The sequence below is a fragment of the Labeo rohita genome, chromosome 6 (genome assembly GCF_022985175.1).
Source record: "Labeo rohita strain BAU-BD-2019 chromosome 6, IGBB_LRoh.1.0, whole genome shotgun sequence".
In the NCBI taxonomy this organism is placed as follows: Eukaryota; Metazoa; Chordata; class Actinopteri; order Cypriniformes; family Cyprinidae; genus Labeo; species Labeo rohita.
In genome coordinates this window covers 17570164-17590384 of record NC_066874.1, presented here as the reverse complement: position 1 = coordinate 17590384, position 20221 = coordinate 17570164, and the positions used below count along the sequence as shown (strand labels likewise).

The 20221-nt window shown below is 35.0% G+C and overlaps 1 protein-coding gene across 4 annotated transcripts in view; it reads right to left on the bottom strand.

Moving 5' to 3' along the window:
* lpp (LIM domain containing preferred translocation partner in lipoma) overlaps nucleotides 1-15268 on the bottom strand; it is a 248798-nt gene extending 233530 nt beyond the window's left edge. Inside the window, exon 1 of one of the 4 annotated variants that reach the window (XM_051112291.1) lies at nucleotides 15093-15268. The gene's annotated coding sequence lies outside the window, so the exon portion shown is untranslated. The other 3 variants (XM_051112292.1, XM_051112294.1, XM_051112293.1) reach the window with 3 other exon arrangements.
* Nucleotides 15269-20221: the final 4953 nt, after the last annotated feature.

The window sequence follows — 20221 nt, the reverse complement described above, 5'->3', positions numbered from 1 at the left end:
AACGCATAAAATCGAACTTGATCAGAATTTATTTATGACGGACGAAAGTTTCGGAGGCAGTGTATTAACGTGATTCACAATATGTGGACTTATTTATTTTACATAAATTATTGTATTAATAAGTATATAATAAGTATAAAGTATATTACAGACTTTTCATTAAGACCCTAAACAATCATATTAACTTGTGGAAAATGGGCATCCGATGACCCCTTTAAGGGTCTTATCTAGCAAAACAATCGGTTATTTTCTAAAAAAATATACACTACCGTTCAAAAGTTTGGGGTCAGTAAGACTTGTAATAGTCTTTAAAGAAGTCTCTTATGCTCATCAAGGCTGCATTTATTTGATTAAAAATATAGAAAAAAAAAACAGTAATATTGCAAAATGTTTTTACAATATAAAATAATGTTTTTTTATTTTAACATACTGTAAAATAGAATTTATTCCTGTGATGAAAAGCTGAATTTTTATCAGCTGTTACTCCAGTCTTAAGTGTCACATGATCCTTCAGAAATCATTCTAATATGCGGATTTATTATTAGAATGATCAATGTTGGATAATATCAACAGTTGTGCTGCCAAATATTTTTTGGAACCTGTGATTTTTTTTTTTCAGGATTCTTTCATGAATAACAAGTTTAAAAAGTACAGTGTTTATTCAAAATATAAAAATTTTATAACAATGTAAATTATTTATTATTAACTTTTAATAAACTTTTAATTATTAACTTAATACATCCTTGGTGAATAAAAGTATTAATTTCTTAAAAAAAAAAAAAACAATAAAAATGTACTGACCCCAAACTTTTGAACGGTAGTGTATATATATATACAAATGTATACACTTTCTAACCCCAAATGCTTGTCTTGCACTAGCAATGCACATCTGTGACAAGTGTGCCGCACAAGTCTTGAAAAGTGATGCAAAAATGTTTCCTCCAGGTGGCTGGTCCCAGTACAGTTCATTAACCCCGCCCTCTCCATGTAATCCAATGGGACGTGAAGAAAACTAATTTAAATTTCACAAATACTTGTTTTCCAAAGACGGTTTTTGTTATTTTATGCAGTTTTTATTATGTTGATGTAAGTTCAAGTGTTTGTTTTTTAAATAAGTTTGGTTTAGACAGTTATGTGATGATATAAAAATGGGAGCGTGACGTCATGATGGACAGCGGAGACTGACAGAGTGAACTGAGGTGCCAACGGACTTTTCCGGTATATTCAGGAGGAGATTGGGGTTTTATTTACCTTATTTTAACATAAGCCTCTCGTACAGCAGTAAGCAGACAACAATTGGAGCGGTCAGGCTAATTAGAGGCGTGTGCTTGCGTTTGACTCTGTGGGAGTGTGGACGCTACTGCGCAGACTCTGGTCCCAAATCTGCGCAATATATCTGCGTCCTATTGGGGCGCTGGCGGCTTCACTTTTCTTCAATGGAAGAGGGTGGAGGTGTGTCGTCCATCTGTTTTTACAGTCTATGATCTGTGACTTCACACAGTAACATAGTCACGTTGCAAAGGTCATGCACGGTTAGTTTGTCTGTGTACTTTGGTTCAAAAAGGTAGGGTAGGGTGAAAAACTCCTCCTCATTTTCTCCTCCAGCATCGTTTTACCTTTTTTGTAAAGAGAGTTTGACTTTCTTTGCACGTTCACTTTGTAAACACTTCTGCCTACGTCATGCGTGACCTTTTCAACGTGACAACATAACGTATTAAGTCGAGCTAGTGCATTATTTTTTAGAAAATGGCCATTTGCGTCGGCGCCAATAGACCATTTCGCTAGATGTAAACAACACTGGTCCAGAAGCACTTCCTGTTTTTTTGTTTTTTATTTTTTATTTTATTTCACATATACAAATACATCTTAAAGGTGCTAATGTAACATTTTCATCCAGTCAAATGTTATGTTGGTTGTATTTTTTTGTGATGTTTGTGTAAAGTTAAAAAAAAAAGAAACAGGAAGTGTATCGGGACCAGTTTGTTTACATCTGATGAAATGGTCTATAGCCTCGTGGTTATTGTGTTGACATATAGCGCAAAAGTTCGATTCCTGTCTCGAGGCTGATCCCGCTCCACACTCTCCTCCCAGTTCTTTCCTGTCATCTCTCTACTGTCCTATTGCAATAAAAAGGCACAAAAAGCCCCAAAAACAAAAAGAAAATGACAGGTTGTTTCGCTAGACAAGACCCTTATTCCTCAACTGGGATCGTGTAGAGCTTTGAAGCTGCACTGAAACTGCAATTTGGACCTTCAACCTGTCAGCTTCCATTGAATTCCACTATATGGAGAAAAATCCTGAAATGTTTTCCTCAAAAACCTTAATTTCTTTTCGACTGAAGAAAAATATGTTGTTATTATTATTATATTATGTCTGACCATTACTTTAAAACCACATTGTGAAGTCTGGCATCTTAATGGGGAATGGGTACCTGCTTAATGTTCAAGGAGAAAAATGCAGTTCTCAAGGAAGGAATTACAATCTCATGCGTCATTACTCTACTAAACATGCGGAGCAGTATGTTAGGCATGAGGGAGATGAGACGCCCAACTCAGCAGAGCTCTGTCCATGCATAATAACTGTGTTTAGTTCAGATTCATGATTGTAAAAACACCTGTATTTGTTCTGCTCCACCGGACCCTGCCGGACAACGGCACCTGGGTATCGCTCCCCTGAAAGTCTGAGTTTGAGACCCCAACAGACCCCCAATATTGACCTATACAATGTAGTCGGAAAAACACACACACATTCCTACTTAATGCAAACAAACTCTCCCATAACCACATATTTGAGCTTTTTAAAGTTTTCCTTTAAAGGCAGTATAGCTTTTCATACTTGTCAGTAGTTCTTCACACCATGAGTAATACATTCCACAAATATATCTCCTCAGCAAATATTACCAAACAAAGAAAAGAGTCACATAATCATACCAAAAAGACATATGACATGCAAAGCCACGTTTGAGCAAAATAAAGAGCACACATTACAATGAAATATCTTATTTTCCATTTCAATGAAAATTCAACCTTGGTCAACTGAATAGAAAGGACATGTATATGTATATAGACTGAGGAAGTGTTTCTAAACCCACTGAAGGTTGTTCTTTAAATTCTCTGATTAAAATAAAACAAAGACATGTCGTGCAAAGTACAAGCCACTTAATATTATTTGTACAACTTTAATCAATTGTATGAATGACTAAATACACAAGTACTTCAAAACCTCCAAGAAAATGTCAGGTGGCTCCTACCAACAATTCACCCAAGAAAATGAAGGCCATAAACAGCAGCCTTTCTATAACTTCCTACATATTAGTTTTAAGCTATACTTCCATTGTGAAGAGCACAACTGCGATTATAAAAGTATAAAGCGCTATGCCACAGGATTGCAGCAAGGTTAACGTGCTCAAACTTACATAGAATAGAACGTAAGAGAAGAGGATACTCACAGCATCCCGTGTGTCTATGGACTAGAAAAGCCCTCAGTGAGGAGGACCCACAGTCAGGCCCTTATGCTGTTAAAATGACTCATAGTGCTTCTTCCTGCTGCACTGTGGAGTCATGAGGAGGTAAACATTTCCAAATATGGAAATAAAAATAGGCGAAAGATTGGGGGCAAAATTTGATTCGGCTTGCTTTTTTGGTCTGGAATGCCACTCTTTTTCACTGGCCAGAGTCACATAGAAGCCAAGTCTGTGGTTCGTACCATTTGCAGAATAACAATGGTAATTGCTGGGAGTTATTTAAGAGGGGGGCAAGCACACTCACAATGGTCTCTAAGAATAAAACCAACCACAGTATCTAAAAGTACTCTTGAATGCCTGCAGGGAGGACTACCTCAGACAGTGCTATGCCACTGACTCACACAAACACACTGGAAACGTAACATTTACTTTAATATAGTCATTTTATTAATTCGTACCACACCGAATCATATTTAGAAATTATTTTTTATGTACGTAGAGTGAAAAGTATATGAATACATGAATGTTCAAGAATAACAATGTTGTCTTCACATTTTTTTTTTTTAGTATATTAAAGGTGACATATCGTGAAAATCAGACTTTTTTTTTTCCATGTTCAAGTGCTATAATCAGGAACCCAGTTCATCTACCAACCCAGAAAACATGAAATAGGACAACCCAGTAACTTTGTTTTGGTAAGCCCATGTGAAAAACTATTATAATATCACTGCCCCTTAATCTGCACATTTCCGTCCATGGCGCCATCATTTAGTTTTCGCATGGGAAAACGGTGTAACAGTTCTAACGTCATGGCAAAAGTTCAAGCAAACCATGGTAACTTCTGTCATTGGCTGCATAGATGAGCACAGAACACTATTTAGAGTCCCAGCCTCAGAGGAGACAAGAGAGCAGTGCATTTATTGATTTATTTACTGTATATTACACTGCTGCCACACAGATCTAATATTAACATGCGATTTCTTTTCCAGCTGTTTACCTTCACAGACATAACCGACTGGGTTACATAACCAACTCGTGTGTGTTTTTAACAAACTTGTGTGTATTTGACAGTTTAAGCGCAATAAGACACGAAAGAGAACTTTTTAGTTCAGTTTGTTTGAAGGGAAACAATACAGCAATGTTCTCTAAGTATAGTTCGAGTTTTATTTTCACTTTCAAATTAGCAGCAATACAGCATGTAACAATTGTTTGTTTTTAGTTTGTTTAAGTTTTCCCTCTTTTCCTCGCTTCCTTCAGTAAAACCGCCATGGACATTTTACTTTCACTTTCAAATTAGCAGCAAGCAATTGTTTGTTTTTAGTTCGATTGAGTTTTCCCTCTTTACTTCACTTTCCTTCGGTTTTGAGTAGCTTGTGAAAGCGCTTTTTTACTTTCAATTTTAAATTAGCGGTATTAACGTAACAAACTTTTATTAACAAAACGAATAATAATACACCATGTTACACACCATCTTACACAAGAGTTTAAATAGGTATACAAAACTGAAAATCAGTAAACACTCTGTAACCAAATAAATAAGAAACATAGAACATTTATTAGCAAAACGAATACGAAAGCTTGGAAGCATGGCATACACCTTGATGTAATATAAAATAAAAAAATAAAAATTACACAGTTTAAATAAATAAAAATCAGCAAACACTGTGGAACCAAATAAGTATGAAACTTCCACTATCACCTTAGATAAATGGCAGAAGTCAACAGGCTTTTCAAAATCCAAAATATTTTTTTTTATTTTTTTTTTAAACTCTTCCACCATAGTCTTGTCTTTCTCACCTCTCTCAAAAACCCAGCATGTGTTCTGTCCCATGTTTACCCAGCACTGGGTTGCCAAATAATCCAGCAATGGTTTTAACCCAGCATTTTTATAGTGTAGTAAATTTCACAAGTAATCACAGTGAAACAGCAAGTAACACACATAATTAAACATGAAATTTTGAAGCAAATACTGAAATAGTATTCCATGTACTACAATAATCTCCAGTAATCTTCAGTAATTCTGCAAAAATCTGTTTCATTTACAATTTCAAATAATCATATTTGACAGTGTATTTTTACATTTATTTAAAAATAAAAAAATTCATTCATTCATTCATTCATTCATGTCTATCTATCCATCCATCAATTCATCTGCCAAATGGCTTGAAAAATATATTTTGATTTTGAGACAAAGTATGCAAAAAAAATGAAAATCCCCTTTTCTGTTTGTGAAATGAAGCAGAGTAAGTGATGAACTCTCCCTTGAAGATATGTCAGCATGGAATCACTCTTTTGTTTTGTCTGCACACTGAGCAAACCTACGAAATGGTTGTTCTTGGCTATTCCCATATACAGAACAGACTGCAAGGACTGACCAAACATGGAAATCGGGGTGGTGCTCAATCAATTGGAGCACCTAGGAAGCCTATTTCTATAGCTTTTCACAATACAAAAGCAAATCACCTCCCTTTATCACCTTTTGAGAACATCCTCCTGTGCCACAATAGCTTTCTGTAAGCAAGAGATCAACCTTAATACAGGTCAATATTCACCCAAGCGCATGCACATTGAGACACACAAAAACACAAGCACACTGAAGTGCATATAGCGGTTCGGAATGAGTGCGCAGACATGGTCAGTTACGCGTGTGAAGGCCTATATTACACATACAACCGTGGACTGTCATAAGGACCAAGAGCCTCAAGTGCTCCATCCACATCAGCAAAGCGGTATTGCCACACTCAAAAGCCTAAAAACCCATGTATCTATTTCACATCAAATGCCAATTTTCCTGTACAAAACAGTTCTTCATTTTTCTGACAGGGATCATTATTAGACCTGTGAGTAAACCTGTATTCCATGTGGTGTGATGATTATTATAATTATCAGCTATCTGGGGAAAATACAGCATCCGGTTTAAAAGAGCAAAGTGTTTCTTGAGAATGTTGACTCATTTTATGTATTCCACTGATAAGATATAAGTGCGAGCTTGTTAATAAGGTACAACATGACAAGACCAGATTTTACCGTATAAAGCAGTCAACACATTAACACATAATTGGCTTCTGGTCACTCGTGTGCAGATGTTTTCAGCCGTAAAGCATCACCGTGCAGAGCTTAATTTGAAAGCCACAAAAACTTACATTCATAGAAGAATAAACACAGCATGTATTCTCAAATCGAGAAATTAATCTCACTGATTGCCTCACGTAAAGAGCAGAGCTCCGTGATATTATAATCATAAAGATAGCAAATGTAATTAAAACATATTCAAGCCCTGAATGTCTAATCTTGAGAATTGTTTATACAAAACAGAAATCTTTACTAATTCCACACAAAGCAAATGATGGTTAGAACAGAGGAGGCTGGTATTTCTTCATTGCTTGAGGGGGAGAAAAGGTTCTTGTGCATTTCGTCAGGGTTTCACTTAGCAGAGCTAAAATAGCCCTTTCATTCCTGAATCCACAGAGGGGATTTTAGAAGTAATAATAACCCATTTACAAGGGGGTTAAACGGTGTCAGAGAGAGTGACTTCAGGTGATTAAAGATGCCTAATTAACTCTGGCCCTGCACTCCCTCAGAGGAGAGCCGGCCTGCCCAACCCACAACTGAGCACATAACAGTGAGATTTAGATCATGTTTTGCACATTTTCATGACGTATCCACTTCTAAAATGTGTGATTGCATGCTAATACAATATAGTGACAGACTGATACTTCAGTATATGGCCATTTGAGATTCAACTAACAGAAGTCTTAACTCCAGTCCAGAGTCCAGTTATCTGTATGTCTTTTTTGTATACAAAATGGGCATTAAGACTTTTATGGCTTAATATAATATAAATGATGTCTCTTACTGAAATATGTAGTAGAAAACCAATGAAAGATTTATGTTAATTTAAAAACCTGCATTGTTTTATACATATTTTGGACTATGGGGGTGCCATTATTTTGATGGTGTGAAATGGTTGCACTCGGTGAGCTATTAGTGCAACCTGTTGCTATTTTTTAACCACAACACAACTCTGAAATTAAAATACTGATACGATACCACAATGTGCGGCTTTTGGTTGTGATATTTAGCCGAAAGGTAACAAGAGAAGTAATGTAAGCCTTCACTGCTTTCCTAGCGATAAGAAGAGGAGAAAAGAATGAGAAGATGCCTGTGGATGAATAACACTTCCTAAAGATCCGCGTCTTTGTTCTCTCCACTTTAGCTCTGATGCCTCTAAGGCTTTTAGCAGACCAGAGCTACTGAAAGAGCTTACAAATGGCAGAGACAAGAAACGCTAGATGCCGATGTTTGACACGATGCCGCTGCCACTAAAAAAATTCTCAGTGTGGATTTCACTCTATATCCGCGGGCGGTTAGACTCCTTAAGGGGAGAGAAAAAAAATGATGGTACGGCATTTGGATTAAAAGCAAAACATGTAAGTTTTCACTGCTAGAGGGCACATATTCAAAACAAACAAAGAAACAAAGGCGTAGTTTGATGACGCTGTGATTGAGTGTGGAATCATGGGAGTTGTAGTCTTCATCCTCACAGCTGATGCAATCCGAGAGGATTCAGGCAGAAATCATGTTTATTGATGAGCTAATGTATTAAAGATTTATTAGGGTCACTGTAGTATGAAGCAGGATGGGAATGAAACTTGTGGAAACGAAACAGGAATGCTGGAGCGATCGGTAATGAAGGACGAGTGTGATACACGGCTCAAAAGCAGCAGAGCTTTTATTATGCTACATTTGCCCGCTTCCGCTTCTTCCGGTCATACGCATGTAGGAAAAAGCAGCGCTGATACTAGATACATTTGAGTGTGATGAAAGTTCTGTTATAATGCTACTTCTGTGCGTTCGTCACCTGTCTAATAAAAAGCATAATAAAATGAAGTGTTTTTTAGCGTTTCTATGTTTTCTACAAAACAAAACTGGAAAATCGAGGGTGTATGACGTCATTGGCAGACGACACAATGACACGGTTCAGTATTTCAAATTGTTTATTTTTCAGGATTTAAACATTCTTGGAAATCTTTGAGATAATGCAAGTACACAAGGAAGCAAAAAATATAACACTTTTCTAGTGGTTTTTAGGATATTTTAATCAAAAAATCTTCCATATTGTGCCTGTAAGACTACATTTTTATCCATTGCAACCTGAAAACTCTTTCACTAACTGTGGTCATCGTATCAGTATTTTATTTTCAGAATTTCCGTATTTTATTTTAAAAATAGCAACAGGTAGCACCAGTAGCTCAATGAGTGCAACCGTTTGCACGTCATCAAAATAATGGCGCCCCCCCAATCCAAAATATGTATAAAACCATGTGGATTTTTTAAATAACATAAATCTTTCATAAGTTTTCAACTACTGTATATATTTTAGTAGTCGCAGCACTAAAATGTATCTTGTTTAAAAATGTTTAGATATTTGTAATGGAAAACAAGACAAAAATTCTGAACAAAATTACATGTATAAATAATAAATCAGCAAATAAATAAATAAAATTCCACCGTTTTATAAATAAAATAAGCTTTTATATGGACATCTGGCCCCAGGAGAGTTTTACCAGTGTAAAAAAAACTGACTTTTATATAAAAAATAAATATCATATGTTATCATTAATTCTGCATACATATTACAATTACACTGTCCTCTAGATCAGCCACAAAAAAAGCTTATATTACTGGATGACTAATACAAGATCGTAATAATTTGCAAATGTCACTGCCTTTCTAAGGAACATCAAGTGTATCCAAAAAACCAGAGATGGATGAATCACAACAGCCAGAAGATCATCACTCCTAAGATTGCGCTAACAAACAGTTTTTTCATCAGCTTTCCAACTACAAAGAAGCACACACTACGAAGTCAAAAAAAAGAGAGAACCTGGCATGAACTGCAACAAAACAGGTTATTAATCAGTATTTTCTGTCAACATTCTTAAAACAAAATTTACTTGAGAAGCAAATTTAATTTGTTTTAAGAATGATCAGATATTCTTAATGGAAAATAAAGCTGAGTGCAAATTCTAGTTGACATTCTGTATGTCTGTTACATTGCCTTACATATTCTCATAATCACGCTGCACCTGAAGAGCTATTCATAGCAGGTCAGAGAGCTTTCCACACAGCTTCAACACATACGTTCAACCAATATCTGTTGTTAGGCACAGGCAAAACTATAATAACACTTAATAAAATCAAGACAGTAGGTTAGAACAAGAAGCTAATGTGAACTACGCATTCTTAACTGGAAGCTTTATATAATTATACTTACCTTGACACCGATTACAAACATTTGCCAGGGGCTGTTAATACAAAACATGTTCTTGCATATAAAAATCAAACCGATCTGGGAAAACCCATCATGTTATAATGGACTATTTCAAATCCAGAGATGAAGGATTGGATGATGAAGTTACTAAAGAGGAAGAGTCCAATGACAGTCTGTTTTTTGCACAGTGTACGAACAGTTGCGCTGCGCTCGCTTTTACTACAAGGTAGACTGCATTATTCATGCTATCTAAACATAAAATGAGTGATCAAAAGTTCTGAGACTATGCACATAATAAACAACGTTAGTCTGTTTGTGTAATGAAGCAGTATAGCGCTCCTACCTTGACAGACAGCTCTCGTTAAACCCGTAAAGTGAAACCCGTCTTACTTTAAAGTCGTTTTTGTCAAAATTCAATTCTTGAAAATCATCGCTATCAGCCAAATTGAGACAGCCATAACTTTGGTTATGTTCAAGCTATGAAAAAAAAAGAAACACACTGTTTTGGAAAGGGCTTGATACCAGCTTTCATATGGTATCAAAAACTAAAAAAGGTCAAATTTCACCACGTGCTGGGTTTTCCTAGATCGCATCTAGATAAAGTAAGTTACTAATAGGGCTAAAATTAAAATTTGAAAATTGTTTTATTGAAATCGTTATCACAATACGTATTTGGGCAACTGTCAAATATGGTTTCTTTGAAATAATATAAGCTGTATCATTTTCAGGCGCAGCACTTACACAAGTACAGTTCAACAACTCGGTTCATTTACTGTCAATGAAGCCATTGTGAGACACTGACATCACTGCCTGTATGCCTATAAATGGACACAGAGTCAGACTTCACTCTGAACCCGGCAGCACAGCCAGTCAAAATAAAAGTTCATTGGTTTACCGTTTTAGCCTGAAGGTTACGGAGTTAATTCTTGTAAAGAGCAAACCCAATTATGAACGTTTTTCTCAAATTGTGCAGAAAAAAAATGATTCATTATTTTCTAAATATAGAAATATGGTGAAAAATCAGATTTTTTTTTTTTTTTATATATCGCAACGGCAGTTTTTTTTTTTCCAATTTCATGAAACTCTCCTGACTAGTACTGATAATGCAGTCATAATGTATGAATTACACTATTAGAGTGTCTAAATTACAACTTAAAACCTTTAAGTTTAATAAAAGAATGCTGAAAACATACAAACACACTTTTAAACACACTTTTAAAAACTAAAAACAAAACCCTTGCCTGGAGTCAAGGTAATACCTGCAAGCCCTGACTAAGAGGAACTAGTATTTGACAAAGATTACAAAAGGTTGGATACAGGCAATACATTCTTATTTGGTAGTCAACAGACAGTGGACCAAAGGAAAGATGAAGGTTCAGAAAAAACTAGAGAGATAGTACTACGAAACACTTCATCAATCACAACTAGGACAAGAGAAACGGCGTTTAATCCACATAAATCGAGAAGGCCTGTCCGACCGTGGTAATAAGCATACAACGCTCATGTTTCTAAATGCGTGTGAACACGTCTCAGCTGTCCTTCCTCTTATCTGCACGCTCCTTCCTCTTTCTATCAGCAGCTAAAACACTGTGTGTCCTTTTTACGGCTGCAGGTGTCTTCTTAGCCTTGTATGCTAATGTGGCAATCTGTCTTTCTCCTTGCAAGCACTTGAAGGGGATGTGTGGAAGCTTGATTACCCAGAGTTCAGAGGAAGATCAAAGTCACAGTGCAGCTGAACTTTAAGTCGGGCAGCGTTCCTTATACTGCTGTGTCAATGAGTGCAGTGAGAAATGAGCAGAAGTCTGCTGTAAATCATAACCGCACGAGCAGGCCGCCGCATCATCCGTCTCGCGGTCCGGAGCCTGTTCCACACCACATCCTAAAGGACAGAGCCACTGTACACTCATTCATCCACCTCTCATCCTGCATGCCTGTTTCCTGTGTACGTAAACTACCCAGATCCGTCCTCACTAACTCTTGGAAATTGAAGTGCAACAGTGAAAAATAGAGTAGGGGTGCAGCTGTTTTACCAGACTACTGAATTTGTCATCCAGTACTGAAACGCATCGCAAATTATAGCTTTGTTCAAAACTTATTCATCGGCAAATTCAGCTTACATGAGTTTCAGATGAAAAGCATTAATGTCAGGCTAATTTAAGCAAAATCGAATCTTATTCGGCTCTAGGCACAAGGCTGTAGTTAATCACAGCCGTGCTGAAATGCAGGATTGGGATATTGCTTTTGTACAAGAGTTAAAATTCAGTAGCTGATATTTTCAGACAAAAAAACAAAAACAAAAAAAAACGTGGCTAGTTATTTCACTTAGCTATTTGCGCTCTGCAAACAAAAATAGGTGAAAAAAATAAATAAATAAAAAAAATAAAAAAATAAAATTAATTTATAATTCATTAAATAAATAAATATATATGATATTTCTCAGTATTAAAATTCTGGCTGATACCGACAAGCCAGTAATGACTAAACGATAAATGGGTGAAATTCAAAATATATAGGTAAATATCTATTTTTAGTAGTTTAAAATGCTAAACGTAAAATTAGCCATGACAACATTATGTTTTAAAGTATTTACTTTATTTAAAATATATTAAATTGCATGTGTTATTAAATATTAAATATGAATGAGCGCTCGTATTTACAGATTTACAGAAATGCAAAAAGAGGTGGAAATGAGCATCAAATTGCCAATTTAAAAAAAAAAAAAAAAAGAAAATCACTGGTTTGATGCTCAAAAAACATTTTCTATTATCAATGTTTCTTAATATTTTTGTGGAAACCATAAATATTTTTTTCCAGGATTTGATGATGAATAGAAAGTCCAAATAAACAGCACTTATTTTAAATAGAAACCTTTTGTATTCTATTTTTGCTTTTATTTAACAGCTTTTTTGATCAAAAAATGCAGAAGTGCTTCTCATAAATATTAGCTATTAAAAATATTTGCTCTTTATTTGCTCTATTTCTTGAAAGCTAACTGATCACACCTTGCACTTTTAGAATTTTACAGTAAAATAAAATAAAATAAATTTGTAATATGTAAATTACCTATTTTAGCTCCAGGTTCTAATGGGTATATATATATATGTATGTATGCATGCATGCATGTGTATGTATATGTATGTATATATATATATATATATATATATATATATATACATACATACATGCACATATATATATTAAACATAAAACATAAAATATATATATATATATATATATATATATATATATGTGCATGTTTTAACACCATCAGCAACAATGGCTATAATTATGGTAACACTAGATAGACGTGTGCGTGTGTACATATATAGTAAGTATATAGATAAGTATACTGTAATCACTATACAAAAACATACAAGTAACAACAAAAAAAAACTGATAAAAATCATAGAATTTTTCAGTTTAATCAATGCTAAAAATTCAAAAATTCTTGCAAAAGAGAACCTGTTAAAAAGCCTTTTAGCATATTTTCTGGGGTTCTAAAGGGTTACATGTTTCTAAATAATTAGATTAAACATATAAATAATTATATTAAATTAGATTACAAATCATTCAGTCAGTGTTACTGCTTTGGAATCTTCATTCAACTGGTTCACGCATTAACAGTTGCACGAATCCAAATCATATGCTCACTATAATTGTTTTCAGTGTATTTATAACTTTCAGTTGTCACTCTTGTTCCAGACATCACCTGATCACAGAGTCTCCATAGCAACAGAAAAGAGGCACAACACTTTTTGATCCAACAGTAACCTACAGTAATACGGCACAGAGTCAATATTCATAGAAAGTCTGCACTAATGGCAAAACGACAGTCAAAGGAGTGAGCACGGAAGACTAGGCTCAAAGGCAGGATTCATCTTTTAACTTTAAGCATCGCTAGCCTGTCAAACACATCCTCTTTTTTAATTCCTGCTGTTGGGTGAGATGTAGTTTGGAGTTCAAACTTTTTTCGGGAGACTGGGGGTGGGTGGGGTGCTAGAGATATTCGGTTTGATGGCTGGGAGGCCTTGATGTTATTGATTAGAGATTCATATGAAAGTAGAATTCTGAATGTCGTCTTTGTGAGGAAACAGATAAATATTTTAGCACTTAGCTACTTTTAAGATGAACAATGTCTGTATTCTAGACATTTCGGCCGACTTGAAATGGAGATATTTGCTTTTCTGACAAGAAAACATCTTTCAGGAGAGACAAATTGTGTGCTTACTATTAGCTGCACACACAATAGAAAGCGCTTAGATTACAGCATCGGATTCATGCTTTACCAAAAGAGAAATCATTACAAAAATCAAAATAGCATTTACTTTCAATGGTAGATAGAAACACATTCCGTTTCAGCAATTAAACCCACAAATGACAAAGCTATGCTGACAAAACCAACCATATTATCACTGCAGAGTTAGTTAGCTGAAGTCTGATGATTTCAATAGGCAGCTATAAAGCTCACAACTCCAAACAAATTGCATATTCAACTTCAAGCCACAAGTCTGTCTAACAAAATGTCAATACTGAGCGCATCTTAACCACCTCCACATTGTGGTTCAAAAGTAGACGGAACAGGCTAAAATCATTCAGAATGGTCTAACCACCAAGCGTAGGCTATTTTACTTCAGCCTGTACTCAAATTACCTGAGCACTATCATACATTTAAAATAAATATTTTTAAGTAATCAAATAAGCATCTGCGTAGGCAGAACATTTAGGCAACCTTCCAGAGCTAAATAAAATCACAAGTAAGTGTAATAATTATGCATCCCCTGCATTAACCGGTAAACAAGTACACACAATGAATTATTAAACTCCGATACAAGTCGCACACCTTCACACCGATGTTTTAATATGACAACGCAAACAAAACACATGGACAACAGTAACATTTCATATCTGTTGCTCTTGTAAGCAGAAGCCACGTCTGTAGGGCACTACAATCCTCCAGCACACAAACCCTCCAGCCTATTTACTTCCGCATTCTTCAAAAGAAACACAACAGTGCAAGAATGTTTCGGAATAACAACACGATCAGTTTCAGAAGTTCATATGCACCAAGTATCTACTAATCGCATTCAAAGCACGCCGACACATTCTATATGTTCGCTCAAATGTTTCGGCTGCGTGGTAAAAACACGACACAAAGTTCGCCCCCCTCCTTCCCAGCAACCTCACGCCCTCCATTTCAATGGCACAGCTCGAATCTCTCACAGAAGAACATATAGTTGTCAAATATAGTTCGAGCTGTAGAGCTCGAGCCCAGAAACAACGCTGCGTTATCCCTGGCCTGCGATCGGCGTTTCAACGCGTGGAGCCGCCCCTCGAAAGCTTTAATAGTTCTCTTACCTCGCTTTCTAAGAATCACAGAGTTTCAAATCCCCACTTAAAGTGAAACTTCTTTTTCCCAAATCTGGGAGAGTAACAGGCAGTGACGTCAGAGGGCGAAATTCCAGCCGGCAGCACACACACTTACACACAGAGTCGCTGAAATTTGCCCATGTATGGCAGTCTCAGCCAGCACTCATGCAATATCTCTTCCTCACAACGGCTGTATTTGTCTTATTGTGCAAACAGTGTAATAACTAGGATTGTTCATCATATGCAGTAGGACCGTTTAATAAGGCCTGGACATTGTCCTCTTTGTATCTGCTGCAATCTTTAAATTTAAGGAATCAATGTTACAGATAATATAATTAAACGCTTAATTTGATTTATTCAACCAGCTGTGGTCTGAAGGGCATTCTGTGGACCGACTTACTGTAAAAACTACAGAAGGGAGAATGCAGATGGCATTTCACTGAAATATGTTATTGTAAGCACTGAGTTATATATATATAGATACAGTTATAAATGTAGATATAGAGGAGAAAGCGAGGCTTCTACACAGAGGAGTTGTCGCAAGAACTACATTTAGTAACTGTAAGATTTTGACTGACAGGGGCAATTACATATAGGTGTTTTCTGTCACAGAGGTTTGATATGTTTGTGTTAAACACAATGTTCTTACGTTAGATATTCTTGATGCAGAATAATTATGTGCAGCAAACTAAAGTTTCAGTATCTTCATATTTGTGACCCTGGACCACAAAACCAGTCATATGGGTGTTTTTTTCTTTTTTTTAAATTGAGAATCTGGAATCAAGGGTGCAAAATAATCAAAATATTGAGAAAATCGCATTTAAAGTTGTGCAAATGAAGTTCTTAGCAAAGCATATTACTAATCAAAAAATACGTTTTGATATATTTTTACGGTGATCCTTACATAATATCCTAATGACTTTTGGCATAAAGAAAAATCGATCATTTTGACCCATACAATGCGTTTTTGGCCACTGCTACAAATATACCTGTGCTACGACTGGTTTTGTGGTCCAGGATCACATTTATTATTTTAAGTAAACACACTTAAAATATTAAAACACATTTAAAACACTTGACATATATTAAATAGTTCACCCCAAAATGAAAATTTGCTAAAATTTACTCACCCTAACGTCATCTAAGATGTAGATGAGTTTGTGTCTTCATCTAAACAATAGCATTACATAATTTGCTCACTAACAGATACTGTGCAATGAATGGGTGCCGTCAGATTGAGTTCAAACAGCTGATAAAAGCATTTAAATATTCCACAAGTAATCCACATGCATGTTTGTAACAAACAAATCCATCATTTTTAACTTCAAACAGTTACTTTTAACTAAAATATAAGTTCTCTATCCATAATATTACATTCTTCAGTCAAAAAGTCATTTTGTCTGAATTAGGAGAGAAATATGCACAAATCAAGTACTGTTTACAAGCAAAAGTCCAAAACAGACATATTGGTGGATTTTGATATGAGAGGACAACAGGGTATGACTTATTCTGATGTTTATTATTAGCTGTTTAGACTGTCATTCTGACGGCACCCATTCACCACAGAAGATCCATTGATGAGCAAATGGCAAAATGCCAAATTTCTCAGAAACTATTCTGATGAAGAAACATAACTACATTTTGGATGGTCTGAGGGTGAGTATATTTATATTTTGGGGTGAACTATTCCTTGAAGACGGGGTCAATAATATAAAAAATAATATAAAAAAAAAATTGAAAATTTTCAGTTTGACTGTTTTAAAATGACTTTTTTACTACTTATGAATTGCAATATTTACTGTCAAACTACAGATTTGTTTTTCTGTGTTAAGTTTTATGATTTTATTTATATTTTGATTTATTTATTTATTTTTAACATTTTAACTTGCTCTGGAAACCAATAGTTGGTTTTTTAATGGCAGGTTCCCATTGTGACAACATGCCCCAATAGGCCAATGTGTGTTTAATGAACTCTATCTTTCTTCTTCAGCAATATCGGTGGACTATATTCCGAGATGAATTTCAGAAATATCATTTGGATAATAAGACAAGTCTCATTAAAATCTCATTAAAATTTCATTTAGATTTTTTACAATTGTCAATGGATTTCTAAGGGAGAGCAGCAATGCTCACTCATCAACCAGAAATAATAGTAATCCAGACATGTGTACGTAATAGTAATTCAGTAATATACCTCACAGATAAGACTATGATCTGTTTAGTCTAATCTCCTTTTTCACTTCACTCGACAGGACGCTTGACACTCTCAGACGCAGCCTGCCCTTCAACACCCGCCAACACTCAACCACACACTGCAGTTTGCATTCAAATCTGAAAGTTTGCATGTTCAGCTGTCAATGCAAATATTATAGCAGTGCTCTGGTTCTGCATTTTATTTCTGTGTGCTTGGGAATGTACCACAATAGCTTTGAATGATGATGACAGTGGTGTCCGCACACTCTAAAGGTAACAGTTTGAGATAAACCTCATCGTCATCTGAATAGCATGGTTCATTCAGACCTTCGCCAGAATAGTTTAAATATAGTAATTTTGGGTCCTACAAAAGATAAACAAGATCGAGCCGTAGAATGGGTCTAGTGCAACCAGAGGGGTTTTGTGGGTGTGACAGAGTCATACATTTGGTGTGAATTTAATGAGGGTCTCCCAGTTGTCTACAGAAATGGCGTTTCGACAGAATGAAAATAGACTTGTGTTTCACCACAATACAAACTTTAAGACAAGAAAGCAAAGTCTCGCCACAAAATATACCCCAAATTCACATACTGTAAATTCAAAGAAATCGGCATAGTTTCTATTTTGGCAGTTTTGGCATGATTTGCACCCCATCGTTACCAATAAAAGCATCATAAGTCATCATAATTGGAATAAGCCTTGTGTTTTAGAAAGAGAAATACTGTCAAGCAAAGACACTGACAGCTTGATATTTCTTGCATCTGAAAAGTGGAAGCAGTTACCTAAGGCTCTTATCTATCTCCATCTTCATCGTAGTGACTCATACATGTTCACACTTATGTTCATGATATGGAGTTCACAGTATTTGACAGAAAGACAATTTTTGTGCTGAATATAACTAGCATCCAAGTGAAAATTATGACTTGCGTCAACAAACTTGTGGTGATTAAGTTCAGGGTCATACTAATGTAAGAACAATTCCATGCATTTAATTGCTTCTGCTTGCATGACTCTAATTATTATCTATCTTTCTCATTCAAGCTGCTTAAATATAAATAGTGCCTGATAACTAATAAATAAATAAATTACATGACTCATTAAAAGGTTCTGGTAAGACTTATCTTAATATATTTATACACACACAAAAAACAGGCATAGAAACAGTTTTTACTCATAAACGGCTAGTAAATTTTAAAGTTATTTATAATTAAGAAACAGCAAGTACATTAAATGAAATATTACATTTTGAAGTAGAAAGAATAAAAAGTAGAATTTCGTATAAAATATACTTCAGTAATCTTTGGTTTATTCTTGGGCTGTGAAACGATTAATTGAGATTAATCACGATTAATCGCATTCAAAATAAAGTTTGAGTTTGCCTATTTTATTCATAACTTTTAAAGAAAAATTACAGTGTGTATACATAAGTGTATGGACACTGAAGACTTACATTTATTTAAAAAAAAAAAATAAATTGCTAAAATGTACTCACCCTAAGGTCATCCAAGATGACATGTGAAAAATAGCTTTACATCGCTTGCTCACCTATGGATCTTCTGCAGTGAATGGGTGCCGTCAGAACGAGTTCAAACACCTGATAAAAGCATTGAAATATTCCACAAGTAATCGACATGCATATTTGTAATAAACAAATACATAATTTCTAACTTCAAACTGTTGCTTTCAGCTAAAATATGAGTCCTCTATCTATAATATTGCATTCTCCAGTGAAAAAGTCATCTGAATCAGGAGAGAAATATGCAAATATGCTCACTGTTTACAAGCAATAACAGTCAAAAACAGTTCTAAACAAACATGTTTTTTAATTTTTAGGCCTTTTTAGATGACAGGACAGCTGAAATTGACAGGAAAGTGTTTGGGGAGTAGGATCAGCAAAAGACCCTGGGTTGAAATTCGAACCCAGGTCGGGTAGAGGCGCAGTTGTCCTATATGTCAGTGCGTTAACCACAAGGCTATTGGCACATAATGCCATATTTCTCAGAATATGTTCTGATGACTACAGTTTGAATGGCCTGAGGGTGAGTAAATTTATATTTTGGGGTAAACTATTCCTTAAAGACATTGTTCAACAATATAAAAACAATGAAGATTTTAACAAAAATTGTTTTGATGCTTTTTTATTAGCTGTTTAGACTCTCAATCTGAAATAGCTCTCTCTCAGAAATGGCTAGTTTTACAATTAATTATAATTAAGAACCAGCAAATGCATTAAATTAAATGTGAAATTCTTAAGTAGAAAGACTAAAATAGTATTTTCATGTAAAACATACTTTGAAAAACCTTTGTTCTCTTCATAACTTATAAAAAAACAGTATATTTTCCTTGATTTTTCTTTGTGTTCACATGATGTTTCATATTTCATCATTATTACAGGGTTTCTGCAGGACTTTTAAGCTCAAATGTAAAGACTTGCACAAATAAAATGAATACATTATGAGCGGGGTAGGGCAGTGTCTATAGTAACATATTAAACTGCAAAATGACTAAAAATTATCATTTACAGTTTAAATGTTTTATAAAATGATAAACTTCACATTTCAGCCTTTAAACCATTAAGAATATGTAAAAAAAAAAAAAAAAAAAAAAAATTTATTATATTAATTTAAACAATTATTATCAATAAATCATTATATTAAATAACATATAAATACGTTTTACTTTTTAGATTTTTATAATGCATTCTCTTTTTATTGATCCACCAGTTCACATTTACAGCTCTGCATGTTTGCAGGGTAAAAACATGGGTTAATTTTCACATTGGTCTGAACAAAAACAAAAGGCTTAAAATGCAAATTCATTTGTGCCAGCAGGTGGCGCTTTTGGAACGGCAGAAATGTAACTGTTTCCCCAGCAATAGCAGCACCTGACTTTGAAACGTTCTTTTTAAGACTTTCTTTATGACC